Here is a 14,273-nt window from a genome sequence, read left to right as displayed (position 1 = left end):
GGTCATGTTTGGCCTGGCGATCACATGTCAAATGGCTGCTGAAATTCCATCAAGAAGATGCTACAAACACCCCTGCCTAACGCAGCCAGCTTTTACCTTTTCGTGAGCCGACCGGCAGCCTTTCGCTCCCTTGAACTGAGGCGAATGTTTGGGCATTCGATTGCACTGACTGCGACGATTGTAAAGTGCTTATGTAAAAGCTGATGATGCAAGTGGACGGAAAACGGGCTCGTCTGGCAGAATCGATAACTGGCGGCGGGGGGAAAGGGATACGAGCGCAAAAGCTCTTCATCTTCTCATCTGTTTGCGTGTATCATGGAATTAGAGGATAATTGTGTTAGCATTAATGCCATGTAACAGCCACCGGGGGAAAATCTGTAGATGATCTCGGGCCTCTTTCCGATCCTCTTAAACGCCAGAGTCGTCTTTGGGGTTTGCGAATGTACAAAAGATGCCCTGATTACGTACTGGCTGCTTGGCTGTAGGAGGAGATTATAGCATGAAACGTTGTGTTTGCTTGAGGATTTTGCCAGTGACGGATATTTAGAAGAGAGTGCACCTCTTTTTATGGATAGTTTCTGTCCAGATGGCTCTTTAAATTCACAGAGTTGGTTAGTGTCAGGGAGGCAAATGAAGCCAGTTATTCATCTCACTTACACACTGAGAGGAGCAGACACCCATGACAGCCAATTATTCTTCTCGTCTGCACTGTAGCTTCTTTAGTTTTCATCTTTACTCCTCCACTGCTATTGGGAAGAGTTCAGCATCAGCACATTTCTTGACCGAGGCGCCACTTTGCAAGGCTGCAGGGGCTTGTTAACGCTTCACTTTTAAGTATTTGCTTTTCCCCGTGTTAATGGCGATGTAGTCTCTCTTGTGGTATCAAAGACAGAGAACGATTCCATTTTCACTTGGTGCCGTTTAAAGACGATAATCAGAGAGGTTCCGGGATAATTATATTTGCATTTATTTGCATGTAAACAATCTTTTTGCGGGAGATTTCTTTTCCTGTTAGTTTAGTTTTAGCTGTTTATTGCACCATTGCGCAATAAACATCTTGTTTAAAAAACAACAACAATAGATTAAATTTCCTCTCAACTGTTTCATGGAACATCTACCTTTTTCTTCGGATCAGTTTTTCTATCCTTGTGGAATTTTGGAGCTTTCGTAAACGTTTCAACTTCACAGAATAAACTAAAAGAAAAACATTTTTGGTCTGCAGCTAAATTTTATTTGTCTTGTCAAGGTAGCTATAGATTCAAAAACAAGCACAATAAAATACGATATTTCAAACGTGCATGAAATATGTCACTTGAACTTGTATCTTACAATAATTCTGATAATGTCTGAGTTAGCAAATTAAGTATCCAGAAATATTAAGTTCTCTATAGTGGCTTTAGGAACTCGGATTGGCAACGGTCGTCAATAAACTCACATTGGTGCCAGTAAACCGCCCCTTACCCGTGGCCGTCTTTGCCAGCATCTATGTACATTCTGTGATTCCACTTCAGAGCAGAAAACCAAACCCAGCCATGAGGAATTTCAGATGTCTCTCAGTGTTATCACTGGCAGGCTCTCCTATCTGGCTGAATCTCCCCTCAGTCAACAAAAGATGTAAAAGGGGATTAAGGCATTGATTTTTGTAGCTGCGCCTTGGCAGAGGGTTTGAAGACGATGGCTTAAAAGGATGTTCAAAGTAAGGATCCAGTGCTACGTCTCTGCCCACCGCTCCTTTAAACACATGGCACGTAGCTCTGTGTGTGATGGATGCGGCGCAAGCCGAGGCCGTCTCTGAAGCCCTTCAGAAGCCGCACGCGGAGTTGATGAAAGTGCTCTTGCAGCGGCGCAACATCGGCCGATGATTAGGGGTGGGGCGGGGGGAAGACGGAGAGCGGCCTGAAGGATTTCTGCTGAGGTGAACTTTTGTGAAAGATGTAAAGCTCGAGACCCAGGAGCAACGGAGGACACTGCAGAGCAAGCGGCGTTCTCTTTCTGCTTGTTGCTAGGATACAAGGCCTCTATTTTTCTTTTTTTTTTCCCCTCACTATTATGGGGTGCGCTGTGCTCTCCTTTCACCACAGAGAGGCAACTCGTTTGGCTTCTCTCATCTCCACTGTCCACTTCTCAACGTTTAAAAAAAAACAAACATTTTTTCTTTGACAAATTTCTCCTGACATCTCTTGTTATGTTGTTCTCTGCGAAGCTTCTAAACAAGCTCAATCCTGTTGCAGGAGGAATGCAGATGGATAGATGCTGTTCTTCTTAATGTTGATTGCTGCTAAGCTGCGCTTCTTTAAGGAGGAATGCATGCTTTATGCCCCAAGGGGGCCTCCCTGTAGTCGGTTGCACGATGCGGTACGATACACCAGTTGGTATCAAACTGGGAACCGTGATATGGTGGAGATTATGTAACCTGAAATGACACAAAAAAGTGTCCCCTGCAAGCACTTTCCATGCAGAAGTTAATAATTGACCGTTTGCAAAACAGAGGAGGAGATAGCAAGAACGAAAGCAGACTCTGCAGTCGATGTCAGCCGAATTGCCACAGTTATGGCAACACGGTGTACCGGATGGATGAGGTGCCTGCATGAGTAGCCATCAGGGAGAACGCTCAAGTTTTAAAAATGAAGAAATGTGTACAAAAAAAACCAAAAAAAAAAACAGAAGGTTTGATGCTATGTAGGGTCAGCGGTAGATCTGAAGGCTCAAGCAGCGAGGGCTGGAAATGAATAACATTTAAACTAAAAAGATGAAAGGGGGGATCGAGCGCAGCAGAGACGAAGCTGTGAGGGAGGAAAAAAAGGGGAGAGCATGCGCCATTGAAGGAAGGGAGGAATTATGTGGGAAAGACGTTGTTAATGAGACGCAAAGCCCAGACAAACCTTTCACCAGCATCGCTCCCAACAGCTCAGTTTGTTTTTTCCTCTTCATTCTGTCCTTTCTTCCATCTTCTCTGGAAGAAACACAGTGAAAAAGTCTCTACACTCTTGAGTTGAACGTAGAGACATCAGTTAACCCGATGTGCCTACGGAGCGCCCAGAGAGACATACAAACTTCATGCAGAATAAAAAACAAAACACATTTGAACTCAGAAGCGAGGTAGCAATGCTAACAGGCCACTGTCACACATGGATTTAGCTGTAATTAACAAGCTAGCATCGTAAGCTTTTCTATTTCATAATTAGCATGTTTATTCGTCTATTCGGTTCCCTTGAATCTGCAAACGTTTCCAAACCAGAGCGTTTTATGATTGGGGTTAAAGACTGAAAGCAATGAAACTGAGCAGTTTTGCTGTATTTCTGTCGATTTAGCTGGTATGTTGTAGAAAATGGTTTACTTATAAGTTCCTATTCATCTTTGCTTCCTCTTACTCCGTTTTTGAATTCCTCAATGATCCTAAAAAGTCCTCTTCCCTCAGTAAAAACATCCACACCAATGAATGGTGCAGATTTCTTACTGCATCTCGACCTTCAAGCTGATCTATCTAGTATAGCTACATCACCCCGATATTTTTTAGGGCATTCAATAAATGGCAATACCTCCCGCTCGTAATGCTTAACTGCATCTTTCTGCTGTGTTGGTACATTTTTCCTTGACATTTATGACTCGACGCTTTAAAGCCCCCTTTCTGCATTTCATTCAGAAGCGAAATCCGTCGGGGGACGACATTCTGGCAAACGCGAGCACGTATTTCACCATCGGCGCAGCTCCGACTTCATCTGCTTCCACGCTGTGTCGCCATTAAATATCTCAGCGGTGGCCTGAGAGTCGACTCATTTTTATGAATTACGCCCGTCACAGGGAAGCATTTCTCATGAAGCTCCCCTGCTTGTGCAAAGGCGGCAGATGTTGTTGTCTTTCTGGGGAAGTACGGCATAGAGGCTTTAAATTTCTGAAGAACGTGAACCAGAGGAGCTCACCCTGACAGGAACTTGGCTGACGCTGGCGCCGGGTGGAGCGTACTGTCATTAGTTAGTAATAAAGCTGTAATAAGAAGCACTTGAGGGGGTTGAGGAAGGCGGGCCCATCAATTTTTCCGCCTCCAGGAGGAGAAAGTTGATTGATGGGTCAAATATGTGACTTCTCTGGAAAAGGAAAAGCACAATGAACAAAATTTCTTCATGTGACTTGATCACTTTTTCTGTTTATTTACTGGATAACCCGCAACAGTGGACATATTTAGATTACTACAAGCTGCTGTATTATCATTATTATGTTTTTTGGGGTTATTTTGCTGTCAACACAGAGATTAAACAAAGCGCTCGATCCATAACTCGCCCCATTTGATCCACTACATGCTTTCAGGGACGTTGGACAGTTTCCCAGAACACGCTGTTTGTCCAGCAGGCCAGGTCGCCGTCCTATCAGGGGGGAGCACAGCGAGTTTACACCTACGGGCGCGTTTGCGGCCGACCGGGGTTTTCAATCCGAGCGCCGCTCCTGCGACTAGAAACAGGGTTTCTGTCTAAACAGAGAGGCTTTACGTTTCAGAGGAAAAGATCTGAGAGTTTTGCCAAGGCCAAAAAGCTAGCATATGTCGCTGTATACTAATCTGGGGCTTTTACAGTAAGATGATTAAAGGTTTGATCACCCTGCATTTAAAAAGGAAAAAAAAAAGACAACACTAAGGGCTTATTTAGGTCCTGTCAGAGCTGATTTACAAACCTTTTTTTGTTGTTTTCTTTTGCACAAATCGCTGTACATTCATATTTAGTTTTGCTCAAACTTCATTTTTGAAGTTCCCTCGACGCTGTCCGCTCGACGCTGTCCGCTTCGCTCTGGTTGGTGGTCCAGTGAGGCAGCGGACCACCTGCTGACCGCTGTCTGGGTCTGACCGTTGCCGCTCCCGGCTAATGTGAGCTGACACGGCGACTCTCAAAGGACAGCTGGCTCTGCAGATGACAATGAACACAGAAGAGTGTCTGACCCGAAACTTGTGTTTGACTTGAGCGGGATGCTCTATTCTTAAAAAAATACAAAACTAAATACAATTCTCATTTTTAGTCGGTCTTTTCTTTTCAGCTTTAAAGGCAGCAGACATTTCTTGTTGTTATGATGATAATTTAAAGTTCACAGAATATTAATGCATCCTTTGTACTTTTCATAACTTCTCCCTTTATATTTACTCATTTTTAACACTCGGTGCTGCTGCAAAACTAGCATCAATTTGACTTATGAAAATTAGCTATAATTGTTCCTGATGGATGTTCTGATGCACAGAGATTATAACAACTACAACAACAATAAAAAATAATTAAAAAAGAGTTACTGAAAGCCTCTTTCTCAGCAACACTCTAGTATCTGTTATGGTCTTTTGGTCTTGGCCTCCTTAACGATGAGTTTATGCAAAAAGAAGATGACGAGCGTTTACTTTCAGTAAAATATTAACTTTTATCACCTTTTAAGCCTTTTAAAATCCCAAACTATCCATTTAGTTGTGCTGCAGTTTCATGTTTACTCCCTAAAGCTTTGTTGTCAATTTCCTTTTCTTTTTTACAGCAAAAAGCTTCTGAGCAACTTCTTGTCAAGGGTCAGATCTCGTCTAAACTTCGAATTCTCTCGGCCGCTGTCAAATGTTGTCTGACCGGCAGCATTATAGAACGCAGCGGCGGCAGTTTCAGACTTTGCTTCACGTTGCTCCATGTCACTTCTTGCTCCGTTTGGTATTTAGACAAGAAAAACAAAAATGCAAAACAGAAAAACAGGCTTCAGTGGCGTCAGCTACCAAACGGCGTTGCATGTGTAGCCAACAACAAGCGAGAAAGTGTTTCTTGATAACAAGGTCCGGAATAGTAAAATTACCACTTGATTAGCCTTTCTGAGGTGTTTGCATGTGAGCCTGCGGGTGTGTGTGGGCGTGTGTGTGTATGTGTGGCCAGATAGAGTCCCACTGTGGTCTTCATCAGATTGATTCAGGGCAGGTTAACCATCTGGCTATAAACCTCTAGTCTCACTTGCTAATGGAATTTGTTCCTGTGCATTCACATGCTTGTGGTGTGTGTGTGTGCGTGTGGGTGCGTTTAACGCTTAGAAGAAGCAACACTAATAAACCTAATGGTTGTGAAGGCATACAGGGGTTTTAGGCCTATTAAAAAGGACAGACTGCTTCAGCTCTACAGTGGCACTTATGGATCGCAACACTTACGATGCCTCTGAATAATTTATGCCGCTACTTAAAATTCTCCCTACACGCTGTCTGAGCTCCAGTTTGGACATAAATTAAAAATGTGCTTCCTCCTTGTATCGGTTTTAAAGCCCCTCAATTTAAAAAAAGAGTTTTATTGTTTGAGAAGCACCGAAAAAGCAGGAACGCCTGATGAAGCTTTTCATCGGCTACACTTGGATATTTACTGGCATAATTAATCAGTGTCATGTGTTTGGAGCAGGGTTACACGAGGTTGCTGCTGTGTGTGTGTGTGTGTGTGTGTGTGTGTGTGTGTGTGTGTGTGTGTGTGTGTGTGTGTGTGTGTGTGTGTGTGTGTGTGTTTTTTTTATGGATTGTTTTCTTGCTGCCGTGCTTAGCACACCAGATCGCGGCGCCTGTGTCAGCGCTGACTCTTTTCCCGCTCACCTTTTCCATCTCTTTGTTTTGCAGGGCAGTGGAATTACGAACTGACCTGTCGCAATTGCTACACATCGCGCAACTAATTATTTGTGGATTACGGGGGTCATTTCTCACGATCCTCACCGCGGCTTCCAGTCATTCGTTTGAAAAAAAGAAAACGCGCTAAGCTAATTAAATCCTGACTTCTTCTTTTTGTTGCCATTTCTTTGAGATTCTTTTGTTTTGATGGCATCTAATTTTACATTTGGCATCACCTTTCCTCACATCACAACTTCTTCATTGGGAGGGCATTTCGTCTTTAACCAAATTTGGCATCAAAGCCTTCACTAAATTATATAAAAATAGACTTTTTAGTCTACACTGAAAATCTACCGGCTTCAATCATCCTCCGATTTATTGGCGCCTCACCAGAACTGAGCTGAGCTGCGTGCCGTCGCTTTAAGAACCGAATGAATAGGTCTGAGGCCGGATCCGATGTATAGGAGGAATAAGTCAACAATTAGACAAGTTCAGACACCTGAGGAATGCTTGGGAGCTCCTGTCAAACAAATGAGAGATGAGCTGTTTCCCATCAGCTCATCTCTCAGCCCTGCAGGTGGCAAAAACAAACAAACAAAAATGTTTAATAACCAGAAGCATCTGCTTAATATTTGCTTGTTAGAGCTCAAGAGATTTTTCTCTGCTGTGGGTTACTGGCGCTACGTGACCCGTCACTTTAAGGATTAAAGATGTCATTTCTCTGCTGCTGCTGCCTACAAGACTCTCGGTTAAAAATAGATTTTGCATCTGAACACGTGAGAAGGTGATTTGCCTCCTCCTTGGACGCATTTCACACAGTTCTGTCAAGAACACATCGGTCACTTTTAGTCAGAGGAAATTCGGTTGTGTTTAAACTGAAGGGCTGAGCTAATCTGCTCTGGGGTTTATGGTAAATTGCACCAGCGGTTTCCAGACTCGGCTAAGACAAAACTATCGTTAAAAAAAATAAAGTTTTTACTGTAAATGTTTTTATGGAATATTAATCTTAAAATAATGGAAATTCCATATGATTACACTATTTGAGTTCAAACTAATCCTTCTGGGAAAACAGCAGCTGTTTTTTTTTTTTTATTTTAAGATTGAAATTTCCAGAACCTCGACATCAGAAATTCACAATATTAATAATCATATTATTAATTTATCAAAAGTTATTTTGATAAATAACTTTTGAAAACTATAAAAATACTGTAAATCTCAAGTCTTTCAGGAAAAAAAAGAAAAGTGACAGCAACTATAAAGCATTGTACCATTTTCTTTAATCAAACTCTTAAATTTACAGATTATTCCAGTTTTTTGACCTGCAGTAAAGCCTCAAGTTACTCAGCTCATTCGCAATATTATTGTTTCACATTATTATCAAAGTTATATTCTTATTTAACCAAAAAGGGTTATTTCTCAAAAGATAATAAATAGATGTAAGAAGAGAATCCATTTTCACACAAAAAAAAGTTAATTCTTGGCTTGCTACTAAGAATCTGGGGGTCAGGAGGTGATAAATAAATGTGTTTGCAAATTTCACCAAATATTGTTTCAGTTAAAATTATCAGAAATTATCGCTTTGTTTTTTTTGGGTGTGTGTAACTTAACAGAAGTGATGTACTGATTTATTGGTGTTGATTTCCCCAATTGTGGGAAATCTGTTATTGTCCGATCTTTACTTAATAGTCTTACAGCACCTTTGATTCAACAACCAAAATCAGAGCTTCGTTTTGGAAGCTGTATCCAACATGAGCAGGAGCTAACTCGGAGTTTGTTTTTATCAAATTTGGTTGTTGGCAACACCAGCTCATAATGTATTCTTTCCATTTCTGGGAAATCAGTCACATGTTAGTGAAGCACTGTGATATGTGTGGCACTGATGTGCCGACGTACAAACAAGCGAAGCGCCGGTAAGCTAACGTGAGTCTGTCTCAGTGGTACTGAATGCTGACCATGTGGGTTTCTTGACTATTCAGGTGGCTCCCATTATTTCTACATTCAACTGGGGAACTTGGAAAAATCCCTCTTCTCTGTGCAAAGCAAACACAACATCAGGCAGTCACCGTTTTACAGTTGACCGTAATGTTTTTCATCATTAAACATTTCCAACTATGTAAGCGCGCATAGATGATTGTCTTCCTCCGTGTTCAAGATCCAGTGGAGTTTATTGAGCCTTTGTTTGTCCTGTACACCCAGATTGTCTCTCCGATGCGCGTTGGGTCTCGCTGCCGTTCTCCTGTTACCCTTCCAGTGGCTTTATTTTTCCAGACGACAACAAAGTCTAAGCTCTGTCGTCTTCATTTAGTTTCATCCAGCGCTGCCGGATCGAGCAGGAGTGCTGCTGAGCTCCGGCCTGACGTCACTGCCGTTCCTAGCTGTGGTTGGGATGAGATAACAGTCTATCCGCGCCGCTCTTACGTAATTGCTTTTTTTGTCTTCAAGTGGCATTTACCATGCCAATAGCCCTCCACAGATCCCTTCCACCCTGCATGGGTAGGCGAAAAGTTGCTAAAGCTCAAGCCAGAACAGGAAATGTTCCCATGTGGTTTTATACAAGAGACTTTTTTTCTTTCTTCCTTTCCTTTTGGATTAGTGAAAAATTCCAATATGACGTTATTTTTGTCCATTTTCCTGCATGTTGTCGCAGGTAGAAAACTTCATCTGGAGATTTAGACCAAAACAGTGGAGCAGGGAGCTTTTGTCCGCACTTGTGTACAGTAGCAAAGCCACAAGCTGAGACTTGCCTGGCCTCCTTTTCTCTCTGGGATTTGGATTCAGATGAAATCATAGTTTATGATTCTTAATGGCTCCACAACATGATGTCATTAGAATGAAAACGACTGTTTTCACTGGCTCTGAAGAAGCAGTCCTGGTCTGCAGATTGCCTCAACATGGGAGATGGGATTTTAGGCCGCCGATAATAACGGGGTTTTTAGGGTTCTGCTTATGGAAAGATCGTCCTCTGTGTTTACCATCTAACTGCGCGCCATTAGGCCCTGCTTACATAAGCAGAACCTCTGCCAGCTCAGCAGTCAGTCAGACGGGCTTTAAAAGAAATGCAGATTTATGCAAATGAGGTTGCTGAGGGGGATCGTGGCGTCGAAACCGTGGCAACCGGGAGAGGAATGGGGTTAAAGAGGGCTGCGGGGCTCCAAGACAACTTTCTCCACCCGCAAGGCCCTCTGTTGTTTGTTTACACAGCGCGTTGCCTGGCGGCTCGTACGTGATAAAGCCAGCTATCGCATAACAACCACCTCCTCCGTGTCTTGTCACGGTACGATCCCCAACTCCGCTGGGTTTCACTGGGATTTCAGGTGATATGCCAAGTGCAAGTCGCTAGACCTTGTAAGCCTTTTGCAAGTTTAGAAGTTGACGTTCTCGTCAGTGTTCTACTCCATCAGTCTTCCCATCAACTCAGAACAGCTTTTCATGATGCTATCATCACGCTTTATTGTGCGGATGGTGCGTTCAGGGTGATGGACGATGCATACGGACAAAAAAGGTCCGTTTTTGTTCCTGTGTCTCCAACAGGCTTCTGGCTGATTCCAAAGGGAACTTTTACTAAGACTTTATTTCAACCCAATAGTGGCTTTCTTCTTGCATGGACGACGAGATGGCTGAAAAACTCATCCTGACATCAGCATTTCCTATCAGCCTATCAATAATTGTTGAAACCAATAATTATTGATTAGTTTTTTTGTTTTGTTTTAAATATCTGAAATACTGCCAAACTGGTGGCATGACTTTTTCCTTTTGACTCCACGGCGCGATGGTGAAACCTGGAACTACTGCCGTGCAAGTTACTCAACCGGTTGTTGCCAGGCAACCACAGAATTACTGAGTTGCTAGGAAACCATAGAGCGAATGAGTTAGTTGATGCCACCAAAGTTGCCATCAGAGTTTAGCATGTATTGTACACGTTGAATAGTCAATTTGATAGAATTGATATTGACCAAGCGTCTATCGCGATACATATTGCTATTGATTATTGATTTATTGTCCAGCTCTTAACAGGACGTATTAGTTGCGTTACATTGTAAGTACTTATAACTTTGCCACAATACATATGAATACCACACCATACTTATTGTATATTTCCGAGAAACACTTTTAGCCATCAGTTTTCATCCCACCGTAAAATCAAGAAGTACTTTACGTAGCACCCTGCATGAATACTCTTGCAGGATGCTGTAGCTTAATCCAGGAAGCAAATGAGTCGCAAACCCCTTAAACAGACAATTTCATCAGGCCAGCTGCAGGACAGAGGAACGCATGAGAGGATTTCGCAGCCATATGGCTATCCGACCCCTCCACGGTATCAAAGCAGAGAATGACTTGACTGATTTAGCTGACTGTTGCATCACAATCTAATATCAGACGGGTATTGTTACCCAGGACGATTGGTCGTTCCTTATGTAACCGACGGGGATGCGGGAGGGCACTTGAAGGTGAAAAAGACAAGAGGTTACGGTACAAAATATTCTGCCAAATAACAAAGAACATCATTTCTACATGGGCGAGTTCACAAGTTGCACAACACCCCAGAGGAGAACAATAGTCTATAGCTAATCTCCAAATGCCACATAATCCCTTTGGAGTTTTTTTTCTGTCTTGTGATGAATGGCCACTCTGCTCACACATGGACTGTAATTACGATTTTGAACCAATTATTAGCCCGCAGCTTTGATTTCATGGGATTAAAACCAAATGAGCTTGCCCCGACTGCCTTTCTTCTGGCCTAATCAAAAGATTAGGACCTGGCAGCTTTAGCTGATGTCTCACTGCAAATACCCGCCGTCGGTGAAAGGTGAAACGTATTTCTACATGACATTAATGTGTTTGCAAATTAGTATGTAGCCCATGCACAGACGCACACTGGACTTGTCACAGCCACAGTCCTATTTTTAGCGCTGGCCCGGAGGCGCGAGGAGACGTCCGCTGACCCTGCAGAAGGTGGTGATGTCGAGCCGAGGAGACGGCGGAGAAATGCATCACTTTCACCGGACAGAGCGTGTGACAGCAGCGCTGTCTGCTTCGGTGTCCATAAATACAGCAAGCCAAGCAGGAACGTCTGTCTCTCTCTCTCCACCTCCGACAAGGACGACGTTGACAGAGCGATCGATGGTCGGACATCGGTTTCCACATGTCCCGATTCATTAAACGGCACCACCTGACCCGCATGCGGCGCTGAGTGGCTGCCACATCATGATTACATGCATAATGAGATTCGATTATTGCGGGTAATTAGATTAGGTCAGTAATGACTCCCTGTCATGTTGTTTGGCTTTAATGGTCTGATTGATTTGTGCTGTGCGTCAAATAGGGGGGGCGGAGGGGAATGAAGCGGCCTGCTGTTTGGTTTTTATTTTCGACAGGACTCCTCGCTTTGTTAAAAATACCCAGCAAATAGTCTGCAACAAACATTGGGTGGTTTTAGATTATTATAACATGACAATACCGATTTGATTTCAAGCCATTTACATAAAAATTACCTCATATGATGTCATTCTTTTACTTAAAGCAGAAAAGAAACAATGAGTCCTACGCCTGCCACTGTACAGTGTTGAACAATATATAACATATAACATATATTTTTCAATACGAATGTGATCAGAACTTTTGTTCATTTTTATTTAAGTGTATGGAGATTCGTTTTAGATTTTGAATAGTTGCTCCCACTTCCTGTTTGCTGGGAAATTTAGGTGAAAAAAAATTGGTTTCAATAATTGGCTGTTTTCTTTGCTGCTGCTGAACCGAGAAGACGTTTCAGCTCTTAACTCTTAAAGCAGAATTAAATGTTGCTAACAAGAACTTTGTGTCAGATGCATTAAAGTATGAGTCAGATATTCAAAAGGAGCTTAAAGAGATTTTTTTTTTCATGAATTTATTTATTTTTTTATCATCGTTTTTTAGCAGAGCACACAGCGTGGATTCTGTGGTCACGGTTCAAGGTGTCCTCACAACTAATCAGCTTTCCATACCTTCACCCTACAGTGAATCAGAGGAGTGGGATTATTTTCTTTTTTTTTTTTAAAAAAAGAAAGGAACTTGAGTGCTTCAAGGAAGATTGTTAAAACCCCACCAAGAAAACAAATTAGTGCAAAGTCGATTCCGACCTAGTCCACGTTTAACGGTTGCTCTGAGAAGATGTCCTTCGGTTGCGTAATCCAACTTTGACTTTGACACAAGTCCCTCCGCATGCACTACACCTCTCTCAGCATGAAGTCATTCTCAGCTGCTTTGACATGCCAAGAGACACATTTCTACATCCTTATCTACATAACAAATGTGCATTTTTTTTTTTACCCGCTTCCAGATCACACTCCCACACAAAAACACTATGCATGTTGAGGTGAGGTTCTCTCTCTCTCTCTCGTTCCCTTTCTCTTTCTCTCTCGCTCTCTCTTTCTCACTCGTCCCTGAGTGGGTGCCATGTCTTGTCAGATGGGGTTAGCTCCCTGGCAGCCGATGAGCCAGTCGAGCCTTTGAAGCCCTTCCAGGGGCTTGTGGGTTACGTGCTCGGGTTGCCAGGTTCTGCCGTTCCCCTCATTAATGCAGCATGGGTACCCACTTAACGTGCTCCTCTCCGTCGATCTGGCCAGCTTGCCCCGGCCTTGACCCATCGCCGCCCAGCCGAGCAGAAGAAGCATGTGTTAACTCTGAGAGGACTCACGCATACATGCACTTATATACTGACACAGTAGCAAATATTAGGGTCAGGGTTGTTGTTTTGTATTGATTTGCATTGTTAAAAAAAGACTAAAGTTATTGGGGCAGAAACATTGGGCGCGGTTGTCCATTGATCTTCTGCTCTTGCTACCCTCAAATCCACATGAGTCAGTTTTGATAAAAGTCTTTTAACAAAGCATAACTTCAAAACCACTTTAGGTGCAGCGGATATTTTTAAGTCTCATTAACACGACTGCCTTGTTTTAAAATAAGTATCAGCAGCTGTAGAGTTCATGCTAGCTACAATTAGCAATATATAATGTCATTATTTCTACAAGAATAATTATCTTATTTCTACGCGACTACGATTTTAGTTCTCAAACGTTGAAAAAACCCCATAGATCCATGTTATAATGATATTCCCTCATCAAAAACATACGCTGAAGTCTTGCCTTGATTCTTTCATGCAGGTTTGAGAAATCCTTGAATCTCCCGTGGCAACCATTCATCTGTGCAAAACGCCTGGTTTGACCTGGCGTCGCCTTCGAGACACGCTCAAGCTTCAGTTTCCAAGCTTACGAGCCTCCACCTCCCTCCCCACTCAGCTCCTTCAGACTAGCTGGCAGCCATTAGCAAACACCTGGTGGAACTGCGCTTCAGCTGAGCTCATTATAGGAGCTGCTTCTCAGTGAAACGCTGGTAAAAACATAGTTAAAGGGTCAATAGAGGAGCCGTGTTGTAATGACCACCTGAAAGCGGCGTTTCAGAAAGAGCAGGAGTTTGATGCACAATTTCAAGGCATTAAATCAGGAAGTAAATAGTAATATTTGATATATGTAGCATTTGTATGACTGGAGGTAACATAGTTACTTGACAGTACTATAAAATGGCCTGGAAAATGCATAAAACTGCTCTTAAGAACCAATTGACCATAAAAAGGAACATATGCTGCAGACTCATTAATAGTGCAGTTGGACATGGTTTAGAAATCTGTAACAGTCCCTTAGGGTGGGTTCAGACT

General features: G+C 42.8%; 2 protein-coding genes across 5 annotated transcripts in view; both read left to right on the top strand.

Moving 5' to 3' along the window:
- The window catches only part of ism2b (isthmin 2b), a 52,860-nt gene extending 44,833 nt beyond the window's left edge, over positions 1 to 8,027 (top strand). The window contains exon 7 of the mRNA XM_055044070.1: positions 8,018 to 8,027. The gene's annotated coding sequence lies outside the window, so the exon portion shown is untranslated. The remainder of the gene's footprint in view (positions 1 to 8,017) is intronic.
- ccdc85cb (coiled-coil domain containing 85C, b) overlaps positions 1 to 14,273 on the top strand; it is a 48,094-nt gene that overhangs the window by 11,772 nt on the left and 22,049 nt on the right. The window lies entirely within an intron of this gene.

Source organism: Poeciliopsis prolifica, unplaced genomic scaffold, assembly GCF_027474105.1.
Source record: "Poeciliopsis prolifica strain line A6 unplaced genomic scaffold, Auburn_PproV2 SCAFFOLD020, whole genome shotgun sequence".
Lineage (NCBI taxonomy): Eukaryota > Metazoa > Chordata > Actinopteri > Cyprinodontiformes > Poeciliidae > Poeciliopsis > Poeciliopsis prolifica.
Note: the sequence above shows the minus strand (reverse complement) of the source record. Positions and strands in the feature narration are given on the sequence as shown.